This window comes from Pinus tabuliformis, chromosome X (assembly GCF_031772625.1).
Source record: "Pinus tabuliformis cultivar Carrire ecotype Pingquan chromosome X, CPIR1, whole genome shotgun sequence".
Classification (NCBI taxonomy): domain Eukaryota; kingdom Viridiplantae; phylum Streptophyta; class Pinopsida; order Pinales; family Pinaceae; genus Pinus; species Pinus tabuliformis.
The window spans coordinates 1,208,309,373-1,208,319,023 of record NC_142308.1 but is presented as its reverse complement, the minus strand read 5'-3'; the positions used below and the strand labels follow the sequence as shown (position 1 = coordinate 1,208,319,023).

The 9,651-nt window shown below is 39.7% G+C and overlaps 1 pseudogene; it reads left to right on the top strand.

The window, feature by feature from the left end:
- The first annotated feature begins 9,206 nt into the window (after window positions 1–9,206).
- LOC149144307 (scarecrow-like protein 6) overlaps window positions 9,207–9,651 on the top strand; it is a 40,292-nt pseudogene continuing 39,847 nt past the window's right edge.

Sequence of the window (9,651 nt, the reverse complement as noted above, 5' to 3'; positions counted from 1 at the left end):
CTCACTTCACATGAATTCCTAGATAATAGCTGCAAACTGCTCCTTTGATTTCCTTAATAAAATGTCCAAGTACAAGCTACGAGTGTTTCTCTTCTCTGATGTCCAACCTGTTCTCTGATTGCGAAAATGATACATATAGACCAAAAAAACATCTCCCTTCTCTCAGGGGTTGAATCCATGAGTCTAGGAACTGATACATGAGGTGTTTCAACCAAAACCCTAAAGATTAGGGAGGTTAAAACAATTCCTCCAATTAAACTTTGACATAAAATACTCTCATTAATGAAGCCTAATTTTACATTAAAAACATTTAAAAAAGATATTTTCCCATAATTACATCATAGTAACATCAAAATCAAATAACTACATCATCAAAAGTCGAATCAACCTGACAAAACTGACATAAAGTCGTCACAGGCAAAAATGCAGTGAAATCAGCCAAAAACGTAGCGAGCCTGGAGAAAATGCAGCATAGGGAGTAATAGAGGATATGCAACATGAAAATAGGGAAATGAACTGATAGGAGGTGTATAGAGGATTGAACTTACTTGTACAAAGCTGATGGAACCTTAATTTCCCTTTGGAAACCCTTTAAAACTGGTTTTGTGACTGTGGGAGAGAAAACACAGTGAAACCTTGGAAAACGTAGAGAAACTATTTGGATTTCCTTTTCGAGTGTTTCTGCCTGCGAAAATTCTAAGGAAATGATTTCTTGGTGAATGAGATCTCTCTAGATATGAATATGAAAGAGAGAGAAGAAATGATATGGTCTTTATGGCTTGTAGAAATCAATTTCTTAATGGTAGGGTGGCCCACCATATATCTTCACTTTGCTTTTGAAGACTTTGTAACTTTGGAACCTTTATATGAAGCTTTAGAAAATTGAACTTACTACATCATTTGAATAAATTACACTTTGGAACAAACCTTTTTTAGCAGAACCCTATCACTGCTCCTTCAATTGCCAGTGTTATGAATGTCATGACAATTTTGATGACTCTAACCCTAATGACCTAATGGTGACACTAAGACGAATGAAGACCATGGTGATATGAATGAGATGATGGTGAATATATTTCAGTGATGACACATCCAACTGAGAGATGGTGGTGACTGGACCATGAAAATTATGAAGGAGCAGCAATAGACCTAGACACACTAGCTAGTGATCCAATTTTATTATGAAAACCTAATGAAATGATTAAAATTTAACTTAATACCCCTAAAAAAACCTTATAAGAGCATATTTGATCACTAGTGACAAGTAGAATTGACTGACACTAACATAGGGTTATGCTAACATAGATGTGTTAAAGACAGAGTTCAGTGACATCCGTAAATAGATAGAGGCGCCAGCTGAGTGACGCGACGGAGAGTCACCCAATTTGTGTTGGAGGCCTGTTGGGATGGGGCCCCTGGGGTAAATTTTGTATTATCTTTTGTAGCGAATGTAAATTCTCCGTGAAATGTAGAAAGCGGAGCGCGAAGCTAGTAGAAGTCAAAGGGGTTTTAGTCCCTTTGTTGGGTACGTGATAGAATTTTTTTGAGACCTGCCCATGGTCCACGAACCATGGTATTGTAAAGCAAATTCTATATAAATTTGATTCATAGCGAGGATTAGGAGTAATGTTTTGGGAAAAATCATTGTAAGGGCAAGGTGCTAAGGCAGGGAAGGTTTGTTTCCTGTACTTATGCAAAGGGTAAGGCTCCTGCTGCTGAGTGAGTGGAGATGTTGGTAAGTCCGCGAACTGAGTGCGCAAGCCCTTGCAGCTAAGTGCACAGGGATGAGAAGTCTATAATTGAATTTGTATACTTAATAAAGGTTGTTTGAGACAATTCTGATGCATCTATGCCTTGTTATTTACTTCTGCTAAGTTTTATGTATCTTTTCTCTATAATATGTTTTATGTGAATTAATGCTTATTTATTGCACGAAATTGGTAGATATGTAATATTTATGCATGATAAGTACAACTATGTACCTTTGCTAATATCTGTAGGTCGTTTAGATAGATTTGTAGTAGTTATCTGTCGAAAGGAGTAAATCTGTACGAAGGCAGATCTAAGCCGCAAGGGTATCAAGAAACCATCACACATGCCTATAGATGTAGAAACCTGGTTCTAGCATCCCCCAATACTTCTTTGGGTGAGACTGCAACCTACTCTATGCAGGTTGATGCCAAAAGGGCCAGCAGTTAGGGTTTTGTTGGTTAGCACAGTTAAGGCTAAACCTGGGTCAGGCCCCATCAAGCTAATAGAAATCATATGCTATCCCCTTCAAGCTTGCGATAAAAAATAATGGGGTACTCACTAGAAAAAGTGGGAGGAAAATGAAAATGAGAATCTCTTGTATTTTGTGTAAAGGCAGCATGTTGCTCTTGAAAATGAGACACTTATCTATTGCTCGCGTCCAGTTTGGGATATCCTCAATTTGTCACTTGCCTTCCTAGGTTTGGAATCCATTTTGCCTCTCATCTGATTATGCTTCTTCTTCATCATGACCTCTGATCCCATGTTGAGTCAAATGTTGCCGAACTCTGGAGTTGTGTCATCGATATGTTCAAGAGAAGTCTTATCCGTAATTTTTACCACTTATTCATTGTCTGACCTTTCTTCCATAGTCCTGAATCAAACTTACCTACTCTACTATATCCTTTGTTTCATGTCGATGATGTGGGATACATTATGGACCCCCTTCAATGGATCACTTCCTGTCGACTTCAGCTCATTATCCAGGAAGATTATCTAGAAACTCCCTTCGAGTACCTTGGAACTTGCATGCCTCAATGGCAAATTCTTCGCATTCGAAGACAAGTTTACATCATTGGCCTTCAATTGAATGATTCTATTGGTGTTTGACTTCAACTTCATTGTTCACACTCATGGATTGTACCGATTGTACCTTGAGAGCCATTGTCATTATTGGTCGTTTCTCTCATACATGTTAATGGTTTACATCATTGACGATGTTAGAGTCGGTCTTTTCATCCCTCCGTTAGAGATCAAAATCTTGTTTATTGCATTTCATCTTAGGTGTCTCATTCAGTCCTATTAGCTGCATTTTGCTAGGAGCATCAATCATCTGACGGAGGAGGCTTTTCGCTCAAGTTCCTCATGTCTTGTACCTGCTGGTCTAATTTAGTTCATCAAAATCATTTTCAAGTCAGTTGCAGTCATGCTTGGTTTTCTGTTCGCCAAAGAGTCATTTTAAGGTTTTAGGGTTCATTAGGTCTAGGGTGTCGCTTAATTCAGTCTGAAAAATGTCTAATAATGCCAGTAGGCACATGACGGAGTTTCAAATAAGATTTCATTGTAAAAATTTCATCGTAATAATGCTCGATCATGACTTTTCTTCAAAACTCTATTTTGAAGAAAAATCATCAATTTCATCTTTTGTAATAAATGCCATGTAAATTCAAAAAAAATTCAGTTGTCAAATTCTTCAGGCGCAGCCCTAGTCGCCTTTGCCAAATTCCATGTCAGCTATCCCTGCAAAAAATAGACAAGAATTTCGTCATTTAGCTCAAAAAATCAAGTGGAAACAAAATCAGAGTTTGTATTAAAAGTGAAAGTGCCAAAGTTTTGCAAACATTACAAAGTGGGTTATTTGAAATTAAAAATCAAAGTCATTGGGAATATAAGATATTTTTGGTGTTTGAACAATCCATTGGTAAGCCAAAGACATCATTAAGCCGAGTTAAATTGTGGAGGAATGAAAACAGGGTTTTGAAGAACCGACTGTGGGTGAAATTCAGTCGCGGCGCACAGGAAGAAGGTCGTGGCGCATAGTGCTGCACATCACTCTATAAATTACAACGTGCATGGCACACTGGGTTGTGTGCGCGGCGCACAGAGCCACCAAGAAATTTTTTCATTGCCTTCAAAGAAATTTCAAATCTTTCGCTCCCATTTGCCCCGAGTAAGTCCGACTGATCTTGCAATTGTTATTGAATAGTGTTTGGTGTGGTTTCGAAGTTTGATTTGGAGAATTTGAATGTTGAAATTTAAACCCTATCCTCTTATGAAAACTACTCTTAGGGTTTGAATTTGAGTGTTAAAATTTGACTTTGGTGCCAAAATAATCCAACCCCTGTTTCCCTTTCCCATCACTGTAATCATATCATCATTTTCAATCCCCTATTCCCTTATAATCCCAAGTCATTCATTCCCATTTATCCCTATCCCAAAACCCTACAATTTCCCATCACTATCACTTTTCCATATCGTTTGCAAAAAATCCCCGAACCCTAGATTCCTAAATACAGTCAAGTGACTGTTATTACATTTGACTGTAATTACATTTTAAATCTCACTTGACAAAGCTCCACTACGCCTACTGTCCATATTTCCCATAATCCTTTCCTATTTGGCACACATTTGGCAATTGGAAACAAAGCACCAAATTCTCATTTTCAACAAGTCAAAAATTCACTTGGCATAGACTTGTAACAGCATGACAGACACTGAGTCATCATATGAACAAGACATTGATTCTGCCACAGAACTTCATGCACCGAGGAGGCCTCGTAAGGGTGGCAAACATGTGAGAGAAGAGCCCACCTCATTGACTCAATTGCAGGCCTGCCCACTTGATATGGCATGTTTCCAAAAACAGTCATGCGTTTAGTATTGTGAAATGATTGCTCAGATTCATCATCATCAGGAGTTGGCTCGGTTGTTTGTTTTACATTTGCATGATCGTCAAGTAACTCTTGCTGGTGTGAATTTCACCTTGACACCAGAGACCATTTCTCAAGCAACAGGAATACCGAATGTAGGTGAGGAGTGGAACAAACAACAACAGGTAGAAAGAGTACATTATGAACCATACATCAGGCCCAGCTATGTGAGACAACTCAGCAGGGTGTTCCCATTCCGGTTTTTGAAAGAATCCTATGCACCGTTGATGAGACTCATTATCAGATAATTCAGCTGTGAGGGTCACTTCTCATGCCTCTATGAATACCATATCAGATTATTGATGCATTTCACGAGAGTGAAGATGATGAACATTCCATATTTCATGTGCCGAAACATCGAGAGGATGACTACTCTTGTACAAAAGAAGACTCCTTAACATCAGTACAACAACATTTATCATTATGCGCTCATCAAGATCATTGTTGTACATAAGCTTGGCTTGCAGGGTATCACAATGGGAGACTTCATTTCCCGTGAGTTCTTCACAGCTTCAGCAGCTCATCAGGAGGTTTTCCATGATGCAGGTGAACCTTCACATCAGTATGGAGATCAGGGGGCAGAGACTACTAGTGTTTCGACATATGTCACCTATCAGAGAGGCATGAGAGGATTGTTTGCAGCAACCCGACGAGTACTATCTCCACCTGGGGTGGAAGGCGTCTCATTGCCGTCATCAGTAGCACAGGTACAAGTACAGGACAAAGGCAAGAAGCCTATGCAGCATGAGGGCCCTTCAGGAGGCCAAGACACTGATTTCATACTCATTGATAATGATGTGAGCTCTCCTAGCTCAAAGCTGAGGGAGATTATTCAGGAGCAAAAGGCCGAGATAGATGCATTGACCAACAAGTTGTAGAGAGCTCAATGGGTCATAAACTATTTGGAGCAGCGAAACAAACAATTGGAGGATCAGCATACAGTCATGGAGTTGCAAAACATCTGTGAAGACCGGCAGGCTGCCCAAAGAAGCCTAAATGAGATGACACCCATTCAACAGGAGATAGAGGCTGGTCGAGAGATTTGGCTTGAGAGGGTCAACATTCATCTTGAGAAGTTGTTAGCGAAGGCAAACAAAGACAAGGACATGCTCAGGCACACAAAAACCCATTATTGGGAATGAACTCATGTTTGCAAAACGAGTATCAAAATCCTGAAGGCAAGACTATGAAGGGCACTAAAATGATGCAAAATGCATGATAGGATCCAAATCTTGGCTGAAGATTCTTTGGCTGAGCATGATACGTAATGATGGACCTTCAGTCCAAATTTCAGCAAATTTGGAGAAAATTTTGTCAATTTTGAATTTTTTTTGGCTTCAAAACAGATTTTCCTGCCCAACGCGTAGCGCCACTTGGCGCGCGCTTATAATTGGGAGATCCTATGGAGGAAAACTTTGCATTTCTAGATTTTTTATGAAAATTTGTGTATGCTCATGAATTACCTAAGGATCTCATCAAGTTCTGGGTTGCCTAAAGGGTCAAAAACACACAAAAAATGACCTCTCTGCCACCTTTTGCACCCACAGGAAGTAGTGTTGGGAGATTGGATTTTTGGAGGAGCAAATGGACACCAAATCTAGAAATTCCACTTGGGTTGGAAAGTAGACAGGTAGGGCTTTTCAACGAGCTATCATGAGATCAATTTGGACTTTGGGAAGGCCCTCAAAATTAGCCTCAAATTTTTGCTAGGCATATAGGTTTCAGGCGCAACACATAGGGAAATTTGGCCTATTTTTCACTTAGCAGCTCATAATTTCGCCTAGTTTTTACCAGTTTCACCTTTTCATGTAAATCTTGATTTAACTTGATGTAAATTCATGACTTTGATGTAGTTTTGGCACATTGTTACTCATCCATGTAGATTCGTTCACTAAAAAGTGAAAAGATAGTGAATGAATTAGTTTCCTTTTATATAGAGGCAAGTTGTTTCATTGCCTATTTTTCAGTTCCTTGTTTAGATATGGTTGAAACAGCTCCTAGAATGATGAGCTTGACCCCTAGAGGCATGGGAAGGAGTTAGGCTTATCTATGTCATGTAATTTCTCAGTCATTTTCAGGGTTGGACACTTGGGATTGCTTGGCACTCCATTGTACATTTGATTTCTACATTTTTGGCAAAGGGAAGACCAGGGTTTGCAGCACTTTTTGGGATCCATGTGGCTCTGTGTTTTGATGGTGTTCTTTTCTATGTAATATGTAAGTTTACTGATATTTGTGTGTACCATTTCCTTTCTCTTTTTCTTCTGAAATTAAACAAATGAGTGACAAAGGTAGAATTCATTAGCTTGTTGTGCTATGCCTTTCAGTTTTGTTTAACTTTCAATGTTTTATTCAGTTTGAAGAGGATTCTTGATACCCTCTTGCCCTTTTCAGCTTCTCACCGGTCTGAACCCTCCATCTTTACAAATCAAAGCATCAAAATGATTGCCTTTCTTGCCCCAATCAGAACTCTGCAAAATTGGCCTTCATCCCCAGACCCAAATTTGCCTTTCTCTTGATTCCAACAAAACCCCCCAAAAATCAAATCAAATCCTTGCAATTCATACCTAGCCTAAAATCAGAAGATATTTCAGTCATCTCAAGCCCCATAGATCGTCATTTGCTGAGATTGACCTGGATAGAGCCCTCTCCTGACCTGGTAGGGCTAGCTACTAGGCTCAGCGTGGTTTGATGTTGGCCTTGGATCCTACCTTTTCAGCCTGAGGTAAATCTAGGCACTAACATAGTGGCGACCATACCGGGGAACTGAATTATTATTTTTTTGGTATTCTTTGTTTTATAAACTACAGACGGATCATGAAGATTAGCTAGGTAGCCTTCAAAACGCTTTTGCTTTGCATCAACGCAAGTAGATAAACGCTACTTCAGCCAATCTCTGGTCTAGTCTTATAAACAGAGTATCTAACTTGCAGATCACCCCAGTAAATCTGAGAATTATAAGCTTTTGGATGATAAGTTTAGGATTTGATAGGCTGAACAAGTTGTTAATGTCCATTTGATTTCTTGAAATAATAGCACACTAGCTTCCAGAAGACATACCAGAGAAAATCTGGATCCTGATCCTCCTCCTGTCTACGGAAATCCCAATCTTATTCCAAGAATCGTTAAGGAAGTTCTATTATTCCCGTGTTCAAAGCTCAATTGTGTCCTGTTGGTTTTGAGTATATTGAGGATCTTGAATTTGATGAGTAGTTTGAGTTGTCTTTGTTCGAAACCAAATCTGAAAGTGTCGTTGCTTCAACTGCCTTAAATCCTGAGTTTGTTAGAAATCTTGAAACTAAAAGGGCCAATAAATCCATTGATGATTATATTTTGAACCAGCTCTAGACTACAATTGTGGCTTCTAATATTGCTGATTTCCTAGAGACTGCTTCTGCAACCCTTAGGTCACCTGCAATTGCATCTAGTTCAAGAATTCCCACTGAACCTTCTTTCATTCCTACCATTCCTTTGCAGCCTACTATTTCTGATCCAAAATCTGCAGGCGTATCGCCTCCATCTACTCCTTCTACGCCTAAAATAGCCAAGATTGCTTCACTTCCGCATACACCTCCTCATACTCCCCATGCATCAGCTCCACATACTCCCCCAACATCCCCAAGATCAATTGCAAATCCACCAAGAGCAATGGCTGCTCGTTTTGCACCTCTTGCACTGCCTCAAAATATGGATAAGATGTTGGCCGGTTATCAAAGCAAAATTCCTTTGTTTGATGGCACTCCTCATGGTGTCACAACTCAGCAACATGTGGACAGAATGATGGATTTCTTCGATCTTCATGAGATTGATGCAGAAAATGTAACCATGAGACTTTTTGTACAAACATTTGGTGGTGAAGTAAGGAAATGGTTCAGGGCCTTGCCGGCTGCAAGCGTCACTACATTGACTGATCTACAAAGAAAATTGTTAAACCACTGGGAAGTGAAGAAAAATCCCCTTCAGATCCTTTCCGAGTATGAGCACATCAAATGAAATGCTGGTGAGTCTGTTCAAGATTACTGTATTAGATTCAATTCAGTTTACAATGCAATCCTTGATCACATAAAGCCACCCATGGGGCTAGCCTTGATTAAGTTTCCGGACGGTTTCGACACTGATTTGTCTTACCAATTAAGAGAAAGAGATTCGGCTACATTGGAAGACATGCAGAAGATTGTGATCAGCGTTGAAGCAAATTTGTTGGCCAAGAGAGCTAGAGCAAGAGCTGAAAAGAAAGTCACAATAAAAGAAGAGTCTTCCTCGTCAGATCAAGTGCTTCGAATGGTGGAACAAATGCTTGATAGACTGAAACTTGACAAGCCTAAACCACAGATCAGAAATCCTAACTTCTATGGCCAACAGCAGCAGCCCCAATACAGAATCAAACAAAGAGAGCAGCGAGCCCAAGATCAAACAGCGCAGCAGCAAGTGCGGACACCTCTACAATAGAATGTTGTACTTGGTCCGGAATCAGAAGAGGAGGAGAATGTGATTGGAGAAGAAAATTATTTCTTTACGTGTGACGACATGCCAATTTACATCACTAAATATGAGGAGTACTCCGAGAATCCATCTGAACAAGGGGATGAAAATTTTATTTTGGCAAATGAGATGGTGCTTGAGGAAGAGTCCGATGATTACCAAAGAGGACATATGAATGCTTTGTTAGCTCAGCAGCGACAATATTCACTTCAAAACGGAGATGTGCCTGTAAATCCAATTCAGAAAAGGAAAGAGGCAGCAACGTCAAAGAGTGATCCTCCCAATGTGCAGAAAAAGGGAAAAGAGACAGCTGATCCTAGCAGCAGAAAAATGACATTAGCGAGTGAAAGACCAACTCAGCCAAATGTGTCAAAAGAGAAAGCGGAAAAGAAAGATGTTCCAGCGAAAGAGGTAGACAATGTTTCAGTTTTTAACTTAGAAAATGAAATTTCTAAGTTGAAAATATCCATTCCTTTGACCGAGTTGATGA